The sequence below is a fragment of the Hirundo rustica genome, chromosome 10 (assembly GCF_015227805.2).
Source record: "Hirundo rustica isolate bHirRus1 chromosome 10, bHirRus1.pri.v3, whole genome shotgun sequence".
NCBI classification, from domain to species: domain Eukaryota; kingdom Metazoa; phylum Chordata; class Aves; order Passeriformes; family Hirundinidae; genus Hirundo; species Hirundo rustica.
In genome coordinates, this window is record NC_053459.1 from 10,371,083 (window position 1) to 10,395,489 (window position 24,407).

General features: G+C 37.3%; 1 long non-coding RNA gene across 1 annotated transcript in view; it reads left to right on the plus strand.

Moving 5' to 3' along the window:
* Window positions 1–2,504: 2,504 nt before the first annotated feature.
* Window positions 2,505–24,407, plus strand: part of LOC120757200 (uncharacterized) — a 63,282-nt gene continuing 41,379 nt past the window's right edge. Inside the window, exons 1-2 of the long non-coding RNA XR_005702415.2 lie at window positions 2,505–2,621; window positions 3,758–3,827. This is a non-coding gene — a long non-coding RNA (uncharacterized LOC120757200). The remainder of the gene's footprint in view (window positions 2,622–3,757; window positions 3,828–24,407) is intronic.

The window sequence follows — 24,407 nt, forward strand, 5'->3', positions numbered from 1 at the left end:
AGAGGAAGAAAGAGATCACTTCTAAAGGGTGGCACAGCATTTTCTTAGTAAATGGGCAAAACCCTGTAATTTTACACACCATCAAAGCCAGCAGATAATGCAGCTGAAGCACCCTGTACCTGCTGATGTGGACAGTGAGAAATAGAGAATTTCAGAGTAAGGGCAAGGCTAGCAGGCTGTGTAAAGACTGGTATTTTTGGGCTGACTGGTTTATTTGCCATGGAGAAAGCTGCTGCCTGTCTGGACTTTGTGTTGGAATGTGTAGTTTACCTGTTGCATTGAGGGAGCACATTCAGTCTGACCTTGGATGCTACAGTTAATGTGTCATTATACTCATTTTACCAGTCCCCTTCTTTGTTGAGGCTTTTTCTGAGGCTTGAGTTCTTCTTGCTGTTTTCTCTTATTATTTAATGCCCTCATTAATATTGGCTACCAGTCTAAGAGAAGCAAAACCCAAATGAGCTGGGCTGGGGAAGGGCTTGGCTGTTTCTCTGCTTTCACTTCCAAGACCTTTTTGCTACCTGTTTCTTTATCTCAGATTGTTGAAAGTTATCAGAGAGATGTTTACAATTCTCTCTTTCACTATTACTGATGATTCCTTTAGCTTTAGAGAGAAATATATTTTAAAAAAAAGCCAATGCAACAAAATAATGCAGATGTTTATGGCTGGTTTCTCTTGATTGTAACACTAAATAACATTCAAAGCAACAGCAAAAAATATGAGGAATTACAATTATCCCACAGTTTTTTGCACTTGTAGTCCTAAAACAGTCTCTGTATCTCCGCAAATCAGACAATTGCTGAAAGCCCAGGAGAAAGGGAGTGGGAGAGCTTCAGAACAATTCCCTGTTAGGGAGTCAGTGTATTCTTATTTATTTTTCTCAATCACAAAAGAACAGGCATTTTAAGTAGTCAAAAAATATATGCCATTGATTCCCTTGCTTTTTTTTGGCTTTCCCCCATATTTTTGTCTCGCCTTTCTGCTGTCACTAGGTCATTTACAGGAGTTGAAATGCAGTTTTCCTGAATATTACTCATCTTTCCAGTAGAGATGCCATCCCTTATTTCAAACACTAGTCTTGTGCTCCCACATTACTGTGGCAGAATCCTTGTGCATTGCTTTTTCATATTTTTTAGCCAATAGCTTTGTCATATTCTGACTCATAAATCAGGTAAAGAAGAAAGAATCAGGTTGCAAGTTGTCCTTACGTAGTGCACCATGGATCTGGCTTTCTGATACTGAATACATATATATATAGAGATATAGATATAGATATAGATATATAGATATAAAATTTCCCAGAAATTGTTCTGTTCTTTAGTAGGATTCGGTCACCTCCAGTTATAGCCATCATTTCTGTGCTTTGGACCTGTTATTTTCTGGTGGCCTGAATCATGTTTCTCTGCTGATGCTCATTGTTATAGCTAAGGGAATGAGCAGTGCTGTCATCCCAGTTAGCTGGGGAAGAAGCTTAGGTCTGATGTTCAGCTTTTGACACCTGATCAGATAAATCAGTTCAGAAAAACCGAGATGCTGCCTGCTGGGCCAGGGCTGCAGAGGCTGCTTCTATTTTAAGAAGACACACGGTACATTTAGCATACTGATGGCAGCACTGCAACTGGCAGGAAGTCCAGTGATCTCTTCTAGGAAAAGTGGTTTCAGGTACTGAAACCAGCACATCTACATTCTTTTTAGCCTTTATTGTGCATAAAATGACAGTGAAAAATTTCACTGAAGTCCTAAAGTTAAAGCAGGTCACAGGGATCCATGGTGGCTGTGAAGGGGTGTCTGTGAGCTGAACACCAATTCCTTAATGGTATTAATTAGACCTAAGCAGGTGTGATGTTCAGTCTGTGTTGGCATCTAGTACCACACCTGCTGTAAGAGACTACAAAGTGGTGTTAATTGGTACCATTTTTTTCAGACTCAATTTGCTTCTCTGCAATGTTAGCAGAGTTTGTTAGGCAGATATATTCATACTTTTCGCTAATACAGTGTTTGCTGTTTGGGTAAAATACAAAAAATAATCCGTATGGGTGGGTTTTCTTGGATTTTGCTTTAACTTTTTTTTTTTTTTTCTTAATGGAGTACAAGAATGTTGTGGGTCTTACAGCATGCTACCTGTTGTCCCCTAACAAACAGAGACTGTTAATGAACATGGATACAACTATTGATTATTCTACTGTTAATTAAACCTCCACTTTCTCACATGATCACTGCAGAGTCAAATCTGGCAATTCAGCTGCGTAAGTTTCTCATTTGCAGGAGATTTGCAGGATTTGGGACAACCTAGGTTTAATTATCTAAATGACAACACCTGTAATTGCAGATAGCCTCGGCAGAAGGTGGTAATCATTGCACAGAAATAATGAGCATGCACAGTAAACCCTCCTCTAACCAACATTCAGAGTAGCCCCTGAGGTGAAGGGGAGGATGTGGTTTGCAACTTGGATCTACTTTTTTGTTGCTTGAAAAAAAAAACAAACGTGCAAAAAGCAGCCAATTTCAGTAGAATAGGTGAAAGGCAGATAAAAGCTCACCAGTGTTGCAGGGCGCTTTTACCTTCGTACAAGCTTCATTATGGCTGTTTTACCTTCATACAAGCACAGCTACAGAAAAGGTATTTGGTCTATGTTCTTTTTAAAGTCCAAACCATTCCAGGTGAAAGAAAACCTTGTACAGCTTTTGGAAATCTTTCTGTCTTGAGGTGCTTTGAGGAAGAGTGCATGATAATTTTTTTGGTCTGATTTGGGAACAAAAATTGTTAATACATCTGTAGGTAGAAAACCACAGTTCCATTCATCTCTTGGCATGTGCCCCCAGAGTGTGTAGTACTTGTCTCTTCGAAGAGCTCTGCTGCTAAAAATGTGTTAAAGACAAGCTCCAGGTAGAATCAGAACTATTTTTGAGTATAGCACCTGGAGAGAGGTACTCATGCAATTTAAGCAGCATTGTGTTCGCTGGTGTGCTGCTCGTCTGCTGATCTGTGAAGAGGAAAGGGGTGATAGTTATCAAAGAGCCTTTGCCTTAAATCTGACAGAGTGGCGCAAGAAGGGCAGATCTGGTACAAACCTCACTGCTTCTAGACTCTAATCTGCTCTCTAATTCATACAATTAGAAAAACAGAGGCATAGGAGAAATGGCATATGTAAGGAAGCACAGAAGGTAGAAGGGAAAGAAATAGGATAAAATCTTTGTGTGAACCAGACCTTGGATGTAGCACTAGATGTCTTATTCATTCAAAAGAGGAACAGAAATTATGGCAATAGAGAGGTTAGCCTCGGGAAGGGAAAGGAAGAAGGCAAGATATACTTTCTATCCCTGCTGCTCTGTCCTATATCCCAGAAGTATTATTTGCTCCCTGGAGCACTGCTGATCTTCCCAAACCTCCTTCTGCTCCCCATGAGCTCTTGTTCTGCAGAGCATTCTTGAGGCAGGAGAAAAAAGTTCTGCTGCCAAGAACTTCTGGGTGGGCTCAAAGCAACCCTGTTGTCCCCCTCCATCCCAGCTTATGCACAGAGGAAACTATTTGTTGCCCAGCCTTGCTGCTTCTAGCAAAATACTGCATGTCCTCATGTCTGAGAGCAGAAAAGGTTGTTCAATATGGCTCCTGTGGTAAAATCAGAATTTTATGCTGTATGTATGTAACTTTGAACTGCAAAATGTAATAATCAAGTCATAATTCAGCAAATAATTTGAAAATTCAAGGACCATGTTAATTTGCTGCTTGCTGAATCTGTTAAATGGTTGTTGCAGATGCTCTTGAAGCTCCATGAGCTATGTTTCAGTCAAGACAGAGCAGAAGTGAAACTCAGGCCTAAATAAGGTAAGTCATCACTGTTTAGGTTTTATGCAACATTGTAGATCTTCTTTGATGTTAAACTGTATACTCAAACCCCTTCTCAAATACCCAGACTCAAGTAATTATGCGTATGGTTTCAGATTAGTATTTTAGACAAACTGTCATTTTTTATGTGCTTAAAAAGGGATGTCAGCAAATAAAAGTAGAAGAAAAATGGTTGTTAATTATTCCAATTGTAAACAGCTCGTAAAATCACCTTTCATCATTTACCAGGCAGAAACTGGGGTAAAAATACAAAGCTGAGGTCTTGCTACTAAGAATTTTTATACACACCTATGCTTTAACTGTGATTATTGTCCTGTTACAGTGAATTAAAACTCTTTGTCCCTAGAGTGAATTAATAAGGCTGCTGCCTTATTAGAGTGTTTCTGTTCAGTAATTTTTGTGGAATTTTTTGACAATGTGATTTCTTTTTTGTCGAAAGTGAAGGTAATCTACTAAAACATGAAATATTAAAATATGAAATACTAAAATAATATTGTAAATGTAACTCATTCAAGCTAACAATGAATCAGTAAAGTTTATGAATTGATAGTCTTTAATTTGGTTATATTATCTTTTAATAATTTTATAACTTTTAATTAATTTCACTGTAAGTATTAATTTAGAGGAGAAATACATAGAAATTCAGAAAATTATCAACAGGAAGATGTTGCAACAGGCACTAATCTCAAAAGTTTACACAATTTATCTGGGGGATTTTTATAGTCTGAGGCACTGCAGGATGGATTTTTTCTTGCTTCAGTGCTCTCAAAGATTAACGAAGGAAATCCCACTGCCTTAGAATCCTTGCTGTTTTCCTCTTCCTATGATGGTCCTTACTTGTGAGCATGTAATAGGAGATAGGTCTGAATCACAGATCTGAACTTCAAAAATCTCTGTCTGGCTCAAAATTTAGTTCTACTTCTGCTGCACAAAAGAACAGTGAAAGTTATAGTGGCTTTCAGCTATGTCATGGAGATGAAAAAGCTGAATTTAATGGAGGAGATTTCTTTTGAATGTGCCTGGAGTAACTTTTATTCATTTAGGAAGATTTTTCTTATTTAAGGTTGTTAAGGTAAAGGCAAAAAGGTCTGATGAGTTCAGCTAGGTGAACAGGTAATATCACATTACTTTTATTATCAAAGTATAATTCTCATTTTTGAACGAGTTGTCCGTGTTTAACTATTTTAAAATTAACCCCTTTTTAATGAATTTATGCAGTCCTCACTGAATCAGAGCAGGCAGCTGTGCAGGTTGTATCCCATGCTGCTTTACCAGGCTGCTGTGATGCCCTTGTGGCTGTGTTGGTATTTTGGTCTTGTCCCTACCAACTCTCACCTGATGTTGTGCCATTCCAGCATGACATTTTATGTGTTTTGTCATCCTTTACTGTTTAAGTAAATTTAGAAGTTTTTAGGATATCCCACAGGGTTTCATTGCTGCTTGTTCTTCGAAGGTAATCCTGCAGCACATTTCAGCTTTCACGTGTCACAGATTGGTGGCGATTTTTTTCTGAAGAGAATAAAATTCATCAGATCAAATGAGGTGTTGCAAGAGTGTATGTTTTCAAAGTGCCTGCCAGGAGTAAGGGCTTAACTTGGAAGTACAAAGTCTCTGTACTCAAATACTGGTACAAATGAATTCCAAACTCCTTATTCTAGTGTGTTTTCAAAGCTAAAGGAGCTTTATCCCCTGGGTATCCATCTTATTTGAGCTGCTTTGGAACAGGAATTTAAATAAAAATGAACACACATATAAATTTTAATGATGTATGTCACAGAAATATATCAGCTGGAAATGAAATGGAGTCCTACAATTCATGTAATGATCCTATATAAATTTTTCTTTATGTTTATTGATCTTTGTGTAGGAACAACAGAATGTTTGATTGCTGTATCTCCTTTTAATTATACATTCAGGAGTGTGGTATAATTACAGTAAAGGTGCACGAGCCTTTCACTCCTAAGTACTTATGTTTATGTAAACCAAAAGACTGTTATTTCATTTCTAATCCATGAATAAATATAATGCCATTTGGAGATCAGTGATGTTTTCTCACCTTAGTAAGCAAATAGTTGTTAGTGTATAGAGGGAATACTTGACAATGAGAAAATTATTTTTTGGTACCCTTGATTTTCTTTTCAGCACTTGAGAATAACATAGATCAGGGATTTGGAATAAAATGTGTGTTTCACATGTATTACCCTGTAGGTTATCAGTGTAAAAAACTGAATTCTGTTCAGCATTCTATATCCCAAGAGTAATAACATATCTTGCCCAGTATTTTCTATAAATCTTGCTCAAATGTCCACAGACTACTTACCACATTGTGAAGTGTGTTTAAAACTTCTGTTCTTTGATGATTTTCTCTGTAATGGGGTCAAACAACTTCAGCTTTGCTGAGCAGCTCTCTCCTTGGTAAACAGTGATTTTTCTAAGTAACACATTCTCTACTGATAAGCTGCTGCTTACAGGAGCTGTAGGTTTTTTTTGCAGGGGAAACCGCATAACTTTAGGAGTGCTGGCGGCTGAGACACTAATGATGTCTGAGAGGATATGGCACTGTATAGATTTGACACTTGACTTTACAGACTGTGGATTAAAAAAAAAAACAGCAGTAGAATAGGTTGAAAATTGAGAAGAAGCCAAAATTTTATGAATTTCAAAATTAAAATCTGTATATGATACTGTTTTACACATGGTGCGCCACAGATCAAACTGTTACCTTTTTTTCTGTAGTTGAACAAATTTGGTCTCTGTTTGGGGACCAGAGTTCTCCTTAAGGCTTGTGCAACTTTTCACTTCTCTCATCCTGCTCAAATACTGATCAGATGAAGCCTTTCCAGTCTCTCATTCAAAGAAAAAGTAGAAAGAATGAGTTACATCTTTATCATGCCCTAGTGGAGGAATGAAGAATGAAAGTGTATGTCATGGGCAAACCAAAGCTCTTTCACAAATTTTACAAGCCTTAATGTAACGTTTACAAGCAGGGTTTCAAGGACATTTTCAGGAACAGCTCTTTGGATAAATGTAGAGTCACGAGAAGAAATCACAGTTGTTGACAGTACTCATATAAGGCCATAGTTCTTGTATCTAAACATTCTTTCCATCCAGTGGCAGGCTTTGGATTATACTGGCATTTAAGCGGTAGAACTGCAGAACTGGAGAAAAATAACTGTGCTATTTAATGACACAAATATTGAAAACCAGAGAAAATTTGAGATGAATCTTTGCTTTTCATAAAAATAACGAAATCAAATAAATCTGCTGCATTAACAGGAAGGAGGAGGAGCAAAAGAAGAAACCTAAAGTCAAAATAATTTGATTGTAATGGTCATCTTCTTTTTTCCCATGCTGTGGGAGTTATTAGTCCTTGCAAATATTCAGCCTGGTGAGAACTGTGCATCTCAGCCTATTTTTCAAGCTGCAGTCTGTACGGACTTAGAAACTGAGAAGCAAGAAACCTGAACAGTAGACTGGGGAGCAGCTGCTGTTAAAAGGGGAAAGATGGGGGAAGTCAGAAGAGAGCAAATGAATAATGAACTGGAAAACAATCATACACATGTATTAAAATGTTTTAGTCATGACCTCCTCAGGAACCTGGGTGTTTTCTGAGCAGAAAGAAAATGATGGATTAGATGACAAATCCTACCTAGGTCTAGGTGTCACTATCCATGTGATGGGAGCTGTTATCCTTAACTGGGGACATTTCTGCTCTGTTGTGATTGTACAGAGAGGTAATGTTGCTGACCTAGAATGAATACTTTTCCCCTTTTCCCTTTTGACCAGTGGGCTGACACTGTATTTCCACAGCTCTAATTACAATCCACAGAATGTATATTTTTCAGAAAAAAGTTACTGCCTCAGCTTCCAATTCCTTTTTGGGCTTAACATTTCAAAGCAAAATTGCCAGTTGTTTGTTCTCTCAAGGCTTTTAAGTTGTTCAACAAAGTATAAAATGACTGCAAATAGTAATGAATAAGTGATCCTTTTGGCTTTTACTCAATCTACTGACATAAAGAAATTTTTGTTCCTTTATAATTGCTGTACATGATTAAAAATATGAGGGTTTACTGCTTTCTTCAGTTTCTCTGCTTTAGAGCTAGTTTCCTTGATGTGGCTGTGCTGTGGACTGGATGCTTTGGTTAGTGGGGCCAGGATGCTACTGGGATAGCTTGTTTTCTGATGTAGACAGTGAATCTAATTCTCTAATATCTGTGTTGCAAAATTAGCCAATCCTTGGTGTGAGTCAGCCCAAACTTAGTCTTCCTTGCAGTCAGTAAAGCTGTCAGCAGAACAAAGGGGCATTTTGTGTTCTTTTCCCACCGCTGAGGAGGAGGCAGGAATAGAGACCAGTGTGGTGACTGTGCTTTGCACAGGTATTTGTGGCTGAAAAGACCTTGTGGGGCCAGAGAGGCAGCTGTGGCAGGTATAGAATTTCAGCACACTACAGCTGTTTCCTTTAAGAGCTCTATTCTTCCTGTTTTAATTATTCTAGAACACTGTCAGAAATAATTAGTATTAAAAGGTCAGTAGCAGTTTCCACTTAATTAGTTCTGTAAGCATTTTTTTTTGACAGACTACCACGGGGATATTTTTCCACCCACAAATAGGAGTAAGAGTGGCTCTAGTGTTGAGTGAAGCTCCCTGCAGACCTTGCAGGGAATGGGAAGCAAGGCATGGTTGGCTGTTCCCACTGCTACCCTGGGCTCACAGCCGGGCTGGAGCTGAACCCCAGATCTGGGCACTGCTTCAGCCTCAGCGTGCTCAACCAGAGCTCCCAGTCACTGCACATCTGCTGGGGCTTTCAGCGCTGAGCTGAGAGCAGGACAAAGGAGTTGTGAGAGTCCCTGTGGCTCCTGCAGGTCCCAGATCAGTCTCTGTTCCTCAGGCAGTGCACTCAAATCTCGTCGCATGTGTAAGGGCAGGGCTCTGGCTCAATTACTGTCAGTATTTAACTAAGTCAAACACCAGCAGATTTAAACCAAATTGGGTGAAGGGTGGGAATTAATTCTGTCCACAGCACAGCTGACTTTATATGTGACAATGGGCTAAAACTGAATTCATATTTTCAACAAGATTTATCACATATTAAAAAATCTTTCAAAAGAATTTTGAGGATTTCACTGCATCGTTTCTATACCTGCTGCCTTCTTCCTATAGTGTTTTTGTGCTATTATCCACTTAATCGAAGAACGTTAGAGAACATTCCTATTAATATTTTTTACTTTTCTTCTGCCATGTGTTTGAGATATTGAGTGACTTTAAAATGGAACAAAGAAATTCAGCAAAATTAATGCAAAATTATTAAGAAAATAATTATCATTATATATGCACAGGTAAATGCTGATGTAATTTTTTCCCCTAAAACTTCTATAAATATTCTTTGGCTGTTGTGTTGGTTTCCTGCTATTATGTTTTGATTAGCCTTATGGAGTAATGTATTGGGGCTGTAGTTTAGTTAAAGCATTCCTGCTGATCTAGTGTGTTTGCATTTATCCAGGCTTTCAATTTGGCTACCTCAGACAATCTCATGGGCATTAAAAAATTAACCTCCATGACCCTGAAACTAGTAAGAAGGGATCAGTACTCATGTTTTATAATTGTAGGCTGAAATTAGAATAAAGAGAGAAATGTGTGTTGCAGTCAAAATCAAGCATTATGTTTTTGGAAGGTGTTTGCAGTCTTTGAGATTAATGAATATATATATACATATACAAATATATAAATTTTATATATATATACACACGCATATATATACATGCATACCATAGAGTGCTGAACTGTAGTTGCTTAATAATGACCAAGCATTAAGATGGTGACAGTGTCAGGGATAGAGTTCAGAATCCTGTCTCTCAGGTGAGAACTTGAAAGAGCAGAGTGCTGTTTTTCATTGGTTTGTGGTGTTATTCTGACCACCTCAGGGGGTAACTGTTTGAAACTGAAAAGTCTTTTTATCCTTTTGATTAAAATCCTCCAGGGAGGATACTTGGAGGGGCTTATAGACAATTCTTTTAATGTTGATTTTTTTCAATGCATATGGGGGGAAAAGGCAACTAAAACTTTGAATGAGTATAGAAATTGTTTTGATTCCTAAGTGGAATGGATACGTTTTACCTTAATTTCTGTGATACAGTGTCTATCAATGCCCCTTTGTATAGGCTGGCATTTTTGTATAATTTTGGCACAATTTTTTTTGCATGTAATTTGGATGAGGCATATTAAAACCAGAAACTTATGGATAAGTAAATAGGCTGTTTTTTCTGATAACAGATGCTGACTTATGCCAAGTTATTAGCACTGACATGCCTTACACCGTGGAAATCCTCAGCTCTTTTTAAACATGGGGCTACTGAGGTGCAACTCCCTTATCTGAGTAGTGCAGATTTAGCCAGAAGAACAGTGATATGCATCTTGGTCAAGCAGGCCTTTTCCTTTTTCCTTTTCCTTTAGAAAGATCTTTCTTTTTGAAATTTAGGAGGTTAATTTTGTTAACATTGATAACCAGAGATGGTTTGCTCCACCAATTATATGCAGACATGGGACGGGTTGCCGTACATTCATGAAGCAGCTCATTGAAATCCATGGTTCTGCACCCATTGCAAAATCTAGGACTCAGATCTAAGGAGACAGTAGGCATGTTGATATCTTAAATACCATGGTTCAGCTGAATCCAAGTCCTGAATACTGTGATTTAGTCGTTCCTGTCTGATGTGCTCTTTACAGCCTTTCTGGATCTCCCTCGGGAGCTGCCAGCTCTCCCAGTGTGTCCCACAAATGGCTGGGCAGTTAGGTTCAGCAAGCTGGTGCCTGTACTCCTTCATGGTGCACCCATATGTGCAGAGCTCCTGTGTTCTTGGAAAATGTCACTCACACAGAACCTCTGAATATGCCATCTATTTTAACACCAGAACCACACTCTTGCATACAACCTGAGAGATGTCAGAAGAGTTCAGGACTATCACAGAATATTATTTCCTCAGTTATGAATGGATACTATGGGTCATCCAGGCAGACAAAGCTCAGCGACAGAAGCTTTTAAAACTTCCCTTACAGTCATATAAAAGAAAAATGCAGAACCATTTACCTTAAAAAGAAGGAAAAAAAATGGACACCTAAATACATATCTGCTAAATACTGAACTACTCTTGTAATTTAAATAGTTAAAAGGTATCTGAACTGCTTAGATGGTTTAGCAGCCTTTAGATACCTCTCCATTTTTGCATGTCAGGTCCTTAGTCACCCACCCCATTGCCCATTCTCTTTTTAGTTTCTTAGAAACAGATATAGCAGCCTTTCTGTGCCTACAGAGAAACTGGAAGGGAAAAATACATCTAAATGTGCTGTTATTCTTCAGTAAGTTCACGAGCATTTTCACTGTATGAGTATTTTTTGGAGCCTAACAATTATTAGTTGTACTTTGGTGTTCTTTGTTGGCCTTATTGAAAGCTAAGAGTTCCTAATAATATGCTTCAAACAGAGACTGCTACAACTTTTTTGACACAAACAGGACACCATCCCACCCCATGGCCAGGTCTAGCATAAAGTTGTTGCTGTTGCTGTTGATGTTTATTGTTGTGCTGACAGAGGACATACTGTACTTTGAAGGCATTCTTGTTTTCAGTTTTTCATGGTAGGAGGCACTTCTGTATAAGAAGGTATTTATACTGTTATCCTCCCTTGCTTATGTGTGATGGATGATAAAGCTCTGCAAATGCAGCGTTGTTTGTTTTGGTTTTGGTATGAAACAGCAATTTGCTTGCAAAAATTGCTTCTATTTTTGTATTTTTAATTACAGCTGTGATGTCAAAAGAGAATCCTGTTAAATGTCTCTGAACCTGCTTTGTAGACCAAAAGCTAGTGGAAAAATGTTTATATACTTGAAAGATAGGAAGTAAAATATACTTGAGAGGTGATGAATTCTTGGATTGCCTAAACAGACATTCCTGAGCTTTTGCCATTTGATCCTTCCACATAACAAACTGTTGTAATTCTTTCTTCAAAAATATTTTCAAAGATTTCCAGGAGTGGCTCTGTTCAAAGAATATGTAAATTTCACAGTCGTTGTTTGGTATTAAGTAAAACCAAACAAAGACAGAAACAAACAAGACTCCCATCACCTAAATCCCCAAGTTCATTTTCAGTTTTCTCAATATTCAAACAAGATAAGTGACTGGTAGTTTTCTGTCTATCTGAGCTGCCACTCTCTAATAACCATGAAGAGGAAATAATTTTTTGTATCAGTGAAACAGTCAACCCTCCAGAAGATATAATCGTGTGGGAAATAATTACCTACAAAGTTCATAACATTATAAATTATTAAATAATTGTGCAAGGCAGAATGACATGTGGATGTTGCTAAAGAAACAAAATATTTACTTAGTAAATTTGTAATGTAATGTAAAACCTGGTTATTTCAGAAGCTCACCTCAGACTCTGATAATTACAGCGTTCTTCATATCAGACTTATCTGGAAAATAGTGCTTGGGACGAAAGATTTTCTTCCTAAAAAAAAAAAAAAAATCTAATCTGCGTAAAGAACTAAATAAAAGTAAAATCATAGGGAGTTAAGAAAATTTTAAGATAAGGTAATTTTGAAAAAAAAATAGCTTCAAACTGTCCAATTTGTCTGGATTTATTGGCTTAGATCAAATGTACAGCAGAACCGTTGAGAACAGAATCAAATACACTTGCACAGGGTATTAAGGAAACTGTGCATTTTTTTAGTTACTGCAGCTATCAGCATTGCAAGTTACACTCTGATTTTGCCAGGTTCTGCAGAATGCTCTACGTTGCCTCTGTTGGTAGCTGTTCACTTCTGTAGTTCAAACCAAGATGGTATTTCAAAGCTTCTAATGAAAAAAATTAATGTATAATGTCAGGGAGAAATGCACAAGAGTTTCAGGAAAAGTTCCATTTGTGAAATGGAGTGGTTATGTTTGCTGTGTTTCTTAATTAGTTTTTCAGTGTACGAATGGGTCTCAGTCCTCTAGTCTCAAGAACAGAAGCATCGCAGGAGCCCACTACCAAAACGCTCTGTCTTGTGAGGCTAAATAGGCAGTGTCAAGTCATGATGTAAATTACTAGGAGGGGCACAAAGGTCAAGTCTACACACTTGAAAATTATCTGTAATCCCTCTACATCCAGTGGTCAAAGAAAGTGTTGGAATTTTCCCACTGAAGGAAGCTCTGAGGAAGCATCTGTGGGTTTTATGTTTGTTGCTGTGTAACTGATGAAAATATTGTTCCATTTTACTTTCTACTCATGCAGCCATTGCCAGCTGTATTGAGTAATAAAAAAATTACAAATGTCACTGGCTTACATACAAATATTTGTGTTTTTAAGATAAAGTACAAACCAAATAATGATAAAATCAAAATAGCTTTATAGAAATATATGTATATTATATATGTGTGTGTGTGTGTGTATGTGTATATACACACACACACACACACACACACACACACAAAAATCCCACATACCCCAAAACCAAAACTGAGTAGTCTAAAGTATTTACAAGCTTTATCAAATATCCTGGGAATAGTCTTGAAAACAGTCAAGGATGCTGTTTACTGCTTATGTAAATCATGTTGCCTATCTAGGGGAAAAAAAACCAACATGCCTCTTGAGATTTCATTTTATTGCTAAAATTGTCCTGAGTGGTGTTCTGAAAAATGAAAATTGCTATGCAGGGAAGACTTCACACACATCAGTGTTAGCATCTTGATAAAACTTTCAAGCACGAGTCACTCTTACTTACATATCATTCTTTTACATCTTTCTTGAAACTTCTCTGCACTACTATTGAAATTCGTTCTGTCCTGTTGAACTGGGCCTAATCTATTTGTTCCTCAAAATTCATACCAGTTGCCCAGGTACGAAGAAACTGATGAACTGCACAGCATGAAGCCAATGATATAAATGAGACAAAACTTCATTTTTCATCAGAAGAAGGATTAATGCATAAGTTTATTGTTTGGCCCTTCCCTCATGTGCAAATATGAAGTAAAACAAACGTCCCAATAGTCATAGTTTGTAAGGCAGAAACCCACAACCTGCTGAAATATGCAGGTATATGTGTGTGTAGGGAATACAAGTGCAGCCAGTCTCTTTTATGTGTCTATTGGGCTCTAATCATGTCCAGGTTGGAGGAGGTCAGTGCTGTGAAAAAAACCCTGTGTTTAGTATCATTGTGTATTTTTTAATCCCTGATTTGCTCCTGGGAATATTTTATTGCACTAACTTGAAATACCTTTTCTGAAAGAGGTATATACATTGTCCAGGGGATTTGGCTCTGTTTACTGAAAGGAAAGGCAGTGAAATGTTTCTGTGTCTTTTTAATGCTATGTAATGATGAGGATCGTATAAACCACTGCTGCTGATATTCTTTTGATAGAGTAAATACAGAAAGCTTCCTTTGTGTCTGCTGCCAGCCTTCTAAACTTCAGTAAGCTGTTCTCTCTCTAAAGCTGAAATGGAACTAAAGCCAGAAATATAGATATACACAAGGGGCAGTTACAGATTTGCAGAATGTGCTGAAACTCATTGGGGGACTTGTTTGTTACTCTTTTTTTTAAATGTGGTTTTGAGTCTGTTTTTACTCTGTATATACATATATACAAATATACATCTTCTTTATATCTACATTGAATTTGTTGTTTAAATATGACAATTAGATGTCAAATCTTTTGCAAAATTTCTGAATCAATACAGTTTTGTGAATAAAAGAAAATGTTAAATGTTTTCTCAGTTGCCAGCTCATGCTGATATGAGGGGCAGAAAATCCTCACAAATATAGTGTTTCTGCCAGATGTGATATGAATTACAATTTCACCTATTTGTATGTATACAACAAGTCCTCTAGCTGCTGGCAGAAAAACTTAAATTTAAGTGTGTGATGAAGAAATACATGGAATTGGAGGCAGAAATTGTGTACATAGTTTTCAGAGCAGTTGCCCTCCCACCAGCAATGAATTAGATGCTGAGTTGCTTAATTATTTAAAAAAAAAAAGCGCTGGCTGTACTGAGAGTTGTTAAATTAGTGTTCCCCACATCGATCCTTTCACTGATGTAAAGATTGTATTATGAAAAAAGCCTGAGGGATTTAATCACACATATTTTGAAGTCAATGGTGGTGTGACTGTATTGACCTCAACATGGGGACATGTTGCCATGAATTTAAGGACAGAGGGAACATAGCAAACATGCGGAGATGTCGCTTGGTTTAAAGTCAAAGTCCTAGAACTGAAGTATATTAACTGCCATGAAAAATATAGTGTTTGGTCTTGCTTCTGAGGAAACAGCCTTTCTGCAGTGGAATATTCTTGTGTCATCTCAGAATGAGTTTGTTGTGTTGAGACATAGTGGATTTTTTATTTACTACACTTCCTACTTCTTTATGCATATTGTGGTTACCGTCTGTAGCATATTCATTAGTTCTTTGCTTAGATTGCACTTAATGACAAGGTCTTTCATTTTAAGGTTTTAGCTGTTGGTTGTTAGAATATCTGCAGCAAATCCACGTGGTGAAGGAGAAATAAATGCATTGCTTTTGGTAGGTTATGTGGCAGCCTTCCTTCTCTTTAAACTTAACTGATGTGAAAAATGGCTTTCAATGTGAGCTCCAGGACATGGCTTTATGTTGGCTACTTGAAAGTAGAGGGGGTTTATTTGGGAGATGTGTTTTTGGTGTGTGGTTGTTTTGTGGTGTGGTGTGGTTTTTTTTGTTTTGTTTTTGGTTTTTTTTGGTTTTTGGGTGGGGGTGGTGTTTTGGTTTTTTGGGGGTTTTGGGGGGTTTTTTTGTTTGTTTGTTTTTGATTTTGTTTTTGTTTTTTAATCTAAAGAAGATAAATGAGACAGTGTGGCAGTTATTGCCATCAGGAGGGTGAGTTTAAAATTTGTTTACTTGTAATGCCAGGATCAGCAGTTTTTCTTGGTTTGGGTAAGCAGCTAATTTGATAGTAGGTAAGGAGCTGGCAAGTGCAGCTACATATTCATTTTAATTGTAATGCCAAATTAATTATGGTTAGAAAAACTTGCATGTGACTAAAAAGCATACTGCATATTGATGGAGCTAAGAGAATTTTCCCTATAGAAAATAAATGAGCAGAGCAGCTAGTATATCATACTGTAAATAATTTAAGGTATAATTTGTGAAACACATGCATATAAATGGTTCTTTTAAATTAGCATGTTTTCAAAACATTAATTTTGCTATCCATGAGGGAAAAATATGCAAATTTTTGATATTTGATATTTTTGTACATATTGAATTTTCGTTTGTTTTATCTCTCAGATTTTTATACACACAAAGAGGAACTTATTTATATTATAATAAAAGAAAATGGATTCTTTAAAATAAGCAACTATGTGTTAACTCTGATAATATCTATGATATTGCTGCTTCATTTGTAGTTGGTTCTGGCCATTTGTTAGGATTGGCTTGCTTTGTAGATGTATGGGATGGTTTTGATATTTTATTAATTCACCAATAATAGCACTTAGCAGGCAATCTTTTATTCTTTTAAAATTCATGCTATTTTCTTAAGGATTTCTTTTCATGGGCTGAAAAAATGATGTATATTTTAGAATAAGCATATTGATGTGCTGACGTTTGTATGTCACTTCTGCAAACTGTCCCTACTGGCCACGGTTGATTAAATCACACTAACTTGACCTTTTGGCAGACACTGTGATTCACATGACCTACTTAAGAGCTGTTTTGAAACTAAATCTAGAAAATACGCAATCTTCTCTCATCCTAATTGCATTGGATAAAACGATAGATTGTCAGGGAAGACACTGGCAAAAAGAATAGATACTGCTTTCTGAACCTACCAGCTGATACAATTATGTCCCTAAATGGAATGTGGAATTGTTATCTCCCAGGGAACACATAATTTAAAATCTAACTTATGCTTAAGTGAAATCTGAATTTCTACCTGCTGTTAGCATCTGATCTGATACTCAATGAAATCTTTCAGTTGAACGGTTAGACTCAGACCTTCGGGTTCCTAGCAAATGTCATTGCCTGGGACACAAAATGTATCCAAGTGGCCCCTCTTCGCAAGTAAAAATCTCTGCTTCCTTTTTTGCTTTTATTCCTCATTCTTGTCGGAACTTTGGTCCTCTTCTGACTCTCTCCCCCTTGGCACTGCTGTCCTCCTCTTACCCCTCTGGGCCCCCCGGATTTCCTGGGTTGACTTCAGCCATTTGTTATCTCCAGCTACCATTTACTACTCTGTTCATAATAGGTCTAGTCAGGACTTGAAATATATGTGGGAAATCTAAAAAAAAAAAAAAAAGGGACAAACTAGTGCCTAGCATCAACATTCAAGAAAAGTTCATCCTCAAAGCTGCTGAAAAGGATCTCAGCACCCAGAAGTTAAGGCTCAAGCTTTCATCCTTACAGCTTTTTCATTTGGGCAGAGGGTTAAAGATGCCACCTCCCCACAGTGCAAATTTACTGGATCATCTTCCATTTTGAATGGTGCTAGGCCCTGGAATATCCTCTCTGCGAGGCTTACAAAGTTCCCAGGTAGCTGAGTGGATGATGGCAAGACCCCTGGCATGATTTCTATTCAATGCATATCTGAACACATAACAGTCTTTCATTCCACCTGGGAAAATCAAAGAGTTGCAAAGGACTGGATGTCTGTGCTCTTGGGAAAAGCAGGGCTTTCTTCCACATTAGGAAGGTGGAATGATGTAGCTCAGCCCACTGCTTTAGTGTCCTGTGTATCTGTTAGAAAAAATATTGGGCTAAGTCCTGCTGATCCTGTCCCAGCTACAACTGGCCACACTGTTGGCTCAGCTGAAGTCCCTGTGGGAAGTCTTCATCTTAATGTGGGGAAAAAATTAGTCATATACAGCCAGGAAGACGTAGATAGCGTTGCTTATGGCTTATGTTGTGTGATTTTTTGGTCACTCTGAATGTGGCAGACACTGAAGTTAAAAAAAAAAAAAGGTAAGATAAAGCCAGTTTGGCAGCAGAGTTCAGATGTTTCCTGGCTCAATTAGCAGACAGCCTCTGATACTGGCTTCATTTTACCTATCATTACTGTGGGCACTTTCATTTATAACCACCAGTGTGTATCAGATATTTCTCACAGCAAGAAAGTGAATCTGAGAGATAGCAAGAAGTATCAACCATAGTAACATTAATGCCCTAAATGCAATATCTGAAACATCCAGGACAAATTTTCTTCTGGGCTGTCTTGTCAATAAACTCAGTGGAGCCACGTTAATTTGTACAAACTGAAGTTCTTGTGCAGTTAGTTTTATTTTTTGAATGGGCTTCCAAGTCACTGGAAAATGAAGAATTTAGTGGCCAGTGGAAGATGGAATAATAAATTCTGCCTATGGCACCAAAGGAAGCCATTCTTCTACCTTGGAAAAGAAACAGACCTAACAAAGTTCTGTAGTTCAGCTCCAGGATACAGATGCTCACTACTTCAGTGGGTAGTGTGGGATGTGAACTTTTAAATATTTTGTTATGTCAAGCTTTACTGTCAGTAGGGTTTTCTGATCAAGAAATGACAAGGGTTTGCAAAGGAAGATATCTTCTATATCCGCTATCTTCTGTTGAGAAAACAGAATCACCTCTCCTGTGTTTTTCTCTGAGTTAAGATGTTGATTCTTCAAAGGATACTGCTTGTGTGGGCCATGGGTCTGAAAATACCATTACACAGAACCAACTGAAGGACTTCAGTGTCAGGAAGTTTGAGATAAGTCCTGGCATCTACTGTGCCCTAGAGCCAAACCTGAAGATGGAAGGAAAACACAAATAATCATGCTCAGAAGTTTTCAAGATAGTGGTTAGTAAAAAAGGGGCTGAAAAAATTAAAGCCTACTTCTGAAAAGTAGGACTTCAAGGTTGGTTCTGGCTTTAAGGGCAAGCTTCCAGAATCTGTTGGTGGGAATTAATTTTTTGAGTGGAAACTTTGCTCTCTCAGTTTTGATGGCAACATTTCTGTGAATATCAGTGAAACCAAGAATTTCACTCTATATATTCTGGTAAGTCTTTATTATAAATGTCACAACTTTATTGGTGTATTTTAGGACCTTAATCACTTTACCACACTGAAATAAAGACAACACATTTTCATAAATGAAATGCATTAAGCTGAAGTTTGGCACAAAAATGCCATATTTTTACAGCAGAATGTCCTTCTTATGAGATTTAGAGTATTGCTGACTGCAGAGGTCTCTGTGCAACACTTATTTTAGCAAACAGTCTATTTTTAGATCCTATTTGTTTCAAAATCTAGGTCAGCTTGCTTGGCAAACTGGAAAGAAGGATATGCTGTAAGACTAGAAGATGTAGTTCTGAAAGACAATAAAGACATTGTCTTTTTCATCCTGGTGATACCAATTTAATTTCTGGATTAGAAACTTCTGAAAGCTATTAGGATTTATATGTTATTACTAGAAAGTAGTGATGAAGATATCCCTTCATTGCAAATACATTTTTATTTGTTATGCAAATTCCCATCTTTTTCTTTTTTTTTTTTTTTTTTTAACACCAGAAATATTGAAAAATTATATCCAGAGGAATTTACTTCTATAAAAAAAATTGAGTAAGCAAAAAAACCAATTAAACTACACCCCTAATTCTCAAAGAAATTGATGACTGTTCATGCAGACATCATATGTGGAACAGAAAAATCATTGTATTTCATAATATTCAAGAAACTGTAATCTTTCACTTTTTTGTACTTCTAGTGTATTTATAGTGTGCAATAAACAGAGCAGTAAGAAAAGGGAAATCCTCTTTTGTAAAACTGATAGGCAAGCTTACTCTAAGACTTTCTGAGCGCTCTGAAAAATTTTGCAAATCAGGAGGGACTGTTTTGCTCTGTAGTCCTAATTTCTACCTGCTGATTTGAAGGGATCAGAGCTGTTTTGCTTTTATTCAAATTACATAATTTAATGTAATATTGGGCTATACCTCCCAAGAAGGATAATTTTTTCCCTCGAGCTTAGAATTTTCTTTCATATGAGCAAACATTTTAGCAAGGATTTGCTTTAGGCAAACCCATGTCAATGAGCACAATGCAAAGGCATTTGCGAAGAGATTTCTCTTTGGAGAGGCAAGATTTATTCTAATCCCATCTCTTAATTGGATCCTAAATTTGTTTGAGTTGAAAGAGACCTTTAAAGATCATCTTGTTGAGTCCCCCTGCCATGATCAGGGACATCAACTTTTCAGGTTGCTCAGAGCCCTGTCTAACTTGACATTAAACACTTCCAATGATGAGGCATCCATGTTTTCTGTGTGTAACCTGTTCTAGTGTCTCACCAACCTCATTGTAAAAACAATTTTTCCTTACATACATACTAAGTCTTCCTTCCAGTTTCAAATCCTTGTTTCTTGTCACTACAGGCCTTCGTAAAAAGTTTTTTTCCATTTTTCTGATAAATTCTCTTGGAAGATGGTTGGTCCAGGTGCTTTTGCCTTATTGAAAGGTTCTTATTTGACAGCAGGATTTTTTTCTTGGTTGTGTTTTCCTTTACTCTTTCAAGTTTTTATGGATAAACAGATGTTCAGGGGAAAAAAAAAAAAAATCTTTCTAAGTATTTTCTCCTCCTGCAACTTTTCTCTACTTCAACTCAACATCATGTTTCTGTAGCATAACAGTTATTTACAGACTGTGGCTTCAAATGAAGCATAATCAGGAAGAGCAGATGAGGGAGTGGTGAAGAAGCACAGATCAGATTTTCATGCAAATATACTACTAATAAGCTGAGGGAACAGCCCTGCTCTTGAAAATAAACATGCTAGTTGGTGGAATTAGCATCTAAATTAAACCTTTTTCTAATCTTCCTAGAAGGTTATAATTTGTTTTTTTCAGTTCTGCCCTGTTACATACATTTTCATTTATTATATGTACTGTAGCCTAAGTAGTGATGTATCTTTGCAAAATGCTATTAATTTGACATATGAACCTGCCATCATAGGATTTTTAGGTAATTCAGGTTGAAAGGGACAGAAGGAGATCTCTTATCCAACCTCCTGCTGAGACAGCTATAAGATCAGATCAGGTTACTCATGTATTTATTCATTCTGGTCATGAAGACCAACAAGTTTGGAAACCACGCAGCCTTCCTTGGCAACCTGATCCACTGTTTGATTGTCCTTGAGGTTTTGCCTCCCATTATATTTAGTCTGAAATGCTCTTGTTTCAATTTATGGCTGCTTTATGCTTCCATGATACGCTGCTCTGAAGAGACCGCTTGTGTGTTGTCTAGAAGGCTACTCTTAAGTCCTGCTTGAAGCCTTGTCTTCTGCAGATCTGACAAGCCAGGTTCCTTCAGCTTCTCCTCATAGGAAAAACGTTCCAGCCCTGAACATCTCAGCTTGTCCTCCACTGAACTCACTCCTGTTTATAGAAGACTAGTGCTGGTGGGCCCAAAAGTTTCTTACTATCTACAGCTCTTGGTTTACATAAACAATTCTGTACTCTTCTTTCAGCACTTTTAAGGCATGTAACTCAGAATTCAGCTACTTTAAGAACTATATTACAGGTATCACTGTATAGACAATAGGTTTTCATACTGGATGGTAACTTAAGGCGTGAAAATCATAATTTTGCTGAGCTCTAAGCAAAATCCGAGCAGCAAATCCAATTCTGAGAGATAGGAAAAAGCCCTAGGGAGTTTTTTATCTATCAAGATAATACAACTGGGACATGATAATTGCTCTCTCCAGATGTACCTTGAGAAGAAATTCAACACTTCTACTTTCATGATTTCATCAACAAAGCTGGCTGTTTTCTGATCCAGATATTTTCTTTTTTTTTTTTTTTTCAGTTCAGTTAAAGAGGTTTGATCATATCAGTCCTTATCAAATCTTACTGAACTCAGTAGAAGAACTTGATTCAGACTTGAAATCTGCTATCCAGAAACGTATTTGATGAACTGCCCAGAAAAGAAGCAGTTGAACGGGAAACAGGAAAGTTCAGTTTCTGTTTCTCTTTCTTTTCCTGGTCCTTTTCTCCTACAGTTAGGGAGAGCTGTGGGAGCATTGAGCAGAGTGCAGTGAGGCAGTTCAAAGAATGCCAGCCTCTGGGCATTTCTTGTTTTGTGCATCCTACTTCCACTCCCTGCCACTTTTAAGGTCCTGTGCACAAGCAACTAGTTATGTTTTTGTCCTTGTGTCTGGGACATTTTTTGAATGTGAATATCCCAAACTGATTAGAGCATGCTGCAAATAAAGCTTAATTTCTCTTAGGTCTCGAATTCTTTCAATCTTTGTCCAAAATAATAGAAATGAAAGCAGCAAGTTGAATATCTGCTTTGATTTTTAAAATCCTCTAAAGAAATAGCAAGTTAAATTCCTGCTAGTGCCTCGGGTGCTGTATTTCACCTTTGCTAATCAGACATACATGAAAGTCTTTCCAAACAGCCTTTGAACACAGAACTGAAGCAGCTGATGTATTCATGCTCCCCCATGAAAATGACCTTTTGCAAGGGCTGAGATATTTTCACGAGTGGATATTTTCCCAGTAAGGTGTTTCTTCTTTCAGCTTGTTGTTGTTGTTGTTGGGTTTTGTGTTTGTTTTTAATTATTTTTAAAGGCTAACATTTCATGTACTTTGAAGTTCAGGAGGAAATGAAAAGAAGCTGTTAGTATCTCCTTAAATCCTTAAAATCCTGGAGCTAAATAGTATCTAATGATCTTGCCTATTCAAACCTCTCCAGCCTCTTCTACAAGATAATGTTTCATTTATGTAAATATTTCCTTACATTACGGATTTTTTTTCTTTTTTTCTTGTTAACTCTCTCCTGGTGAAGGTAGAATACAATATTACTAGAGGAAGTTGTATTTTGCTCATTACAATCTGACAAATGATCACACATCATTACTTTAATTTGAAAGCAATTTGCAGAATTGCCATGATGGAAGTAAAGTGTCACTGACAAAGTTTGTGTTTTTAACTTGTACAGTATGGAACGGATGTTCTTCTGCTCCCAGGACATTGGCTGCTGGCAGAGCCAATGAAGTAAGCCTTGTGTGTACCAGTAAACAGCATAGAACCATTTCTAATGTTCTCCCATCCCGAGACATGATTTAGTTCAGTCAGATATCTCTGCATCTGTCTGTGTAACTGAGCCATTTCAGCGTATTTCTGTAGGTATTTTGTTGTGTAAAATCAGTTTTGTAAGGAGTTCAAGGATATATAGCATGCTTAAGGCCATAAGTAATCTCTAGAAGAGGTATTTGGAGTAGTGTGTTAATGGAAGTAGCAGATCAAAAATAGTCATCACCTTTTTCAGTGAAAGCAAACCTCTTTTCTTCATCTGACAGGAGGGGGAAACAAGTGTGGAAAGCTTCCAAAGAAGGCTTTCAAGTCTTAGAGGAGTTTCCTTAAAAGTTGGTGGGGTTTTTTTTTCACCAAAGTCATATATGCATTTTAGAAAACCATTTCTCTATTATCATCATCTGCACTGTATTGACAGGACTGGAACAAACAGGTTTCATATATGGACTTTGTCAGCTGCAGTTTCTTGTTCACAGCCATTAACTGAATACCAGAGGACTGATGCCAAGTCCCACCAGTCTCAGCCGTCAAACATCAGTTCAGGCATATGAACTAAACCTCTGATTTAACAGTGAGAAATGAACTTTGGAATGCAGAGTTTAGTATTATAGAAATGCCATCCTTTTATTAAACACACACACCCCACACCCCCCCCCCCCCATGTTTCAGTAATACTGGACGAGATATAACGTTATTCAGCTACCACAAGTCAATCAGTCTTTTGCACAGATGAAGGACAGGTTGTGATGTTGGAGGATGTGCCCCTCAGATATACTGCCAGAAATATATTGACTTCTAGGCAATTTTTCCTTGCTGTGTTCAGAGGGCAAGTTTGTTCAATGTACTGTAAGATAGTTTAAAATATTCAATTGGTTCAAATCAAGAGAGATGGCTGTTTAAAATGATGCTGCTTTATACAGCTTCCTGAACATTGTTTTCCTGCCATAAATCTGTCATTCTTTTTAACTGATAATTCTTATTTGTTCAAGAGCCAAGATCATAATTTTGTTAGGAAGTTATATTTGGGTGGTTTGGTTTTGCTATAGAAAGTTAATGGGATTTATGCAAAAATTTCTTGATTGCTTCAATGAATATTCTCCCAGAGAAATAAACTTTGATCTTAATCGTAATGTTTAGATTTGTAATGCTCTTGGCAATACACATTTACATGAATTTTTCATTCATTGCTTTATAATTGGAAGTTTCATTGAGCATTCTATGAGTCTGCAATGCATTCTTCTCAGGTGCACCTTGCAAAGCTTACCTCCTCAATTTCATAGTTACTCAAAGGTTATCAATTTCCACCTGCAGCAAAGCAAAAAGGGAGTTATGAATATTTGCCTTATTTATCAACAAATATTAACAAATCATATATAGGAACTATAGGAACTACTTATTTTTTGGCTGCTAATTTCATGGCCTTACTGAAGCACATCGACTGCGCTCCTAAGTCACATGTGTGACCTCTTAACTCCAGTGGTAGTAGAGATTCCCTAAAGCTAATCATGTGTGAGAATCC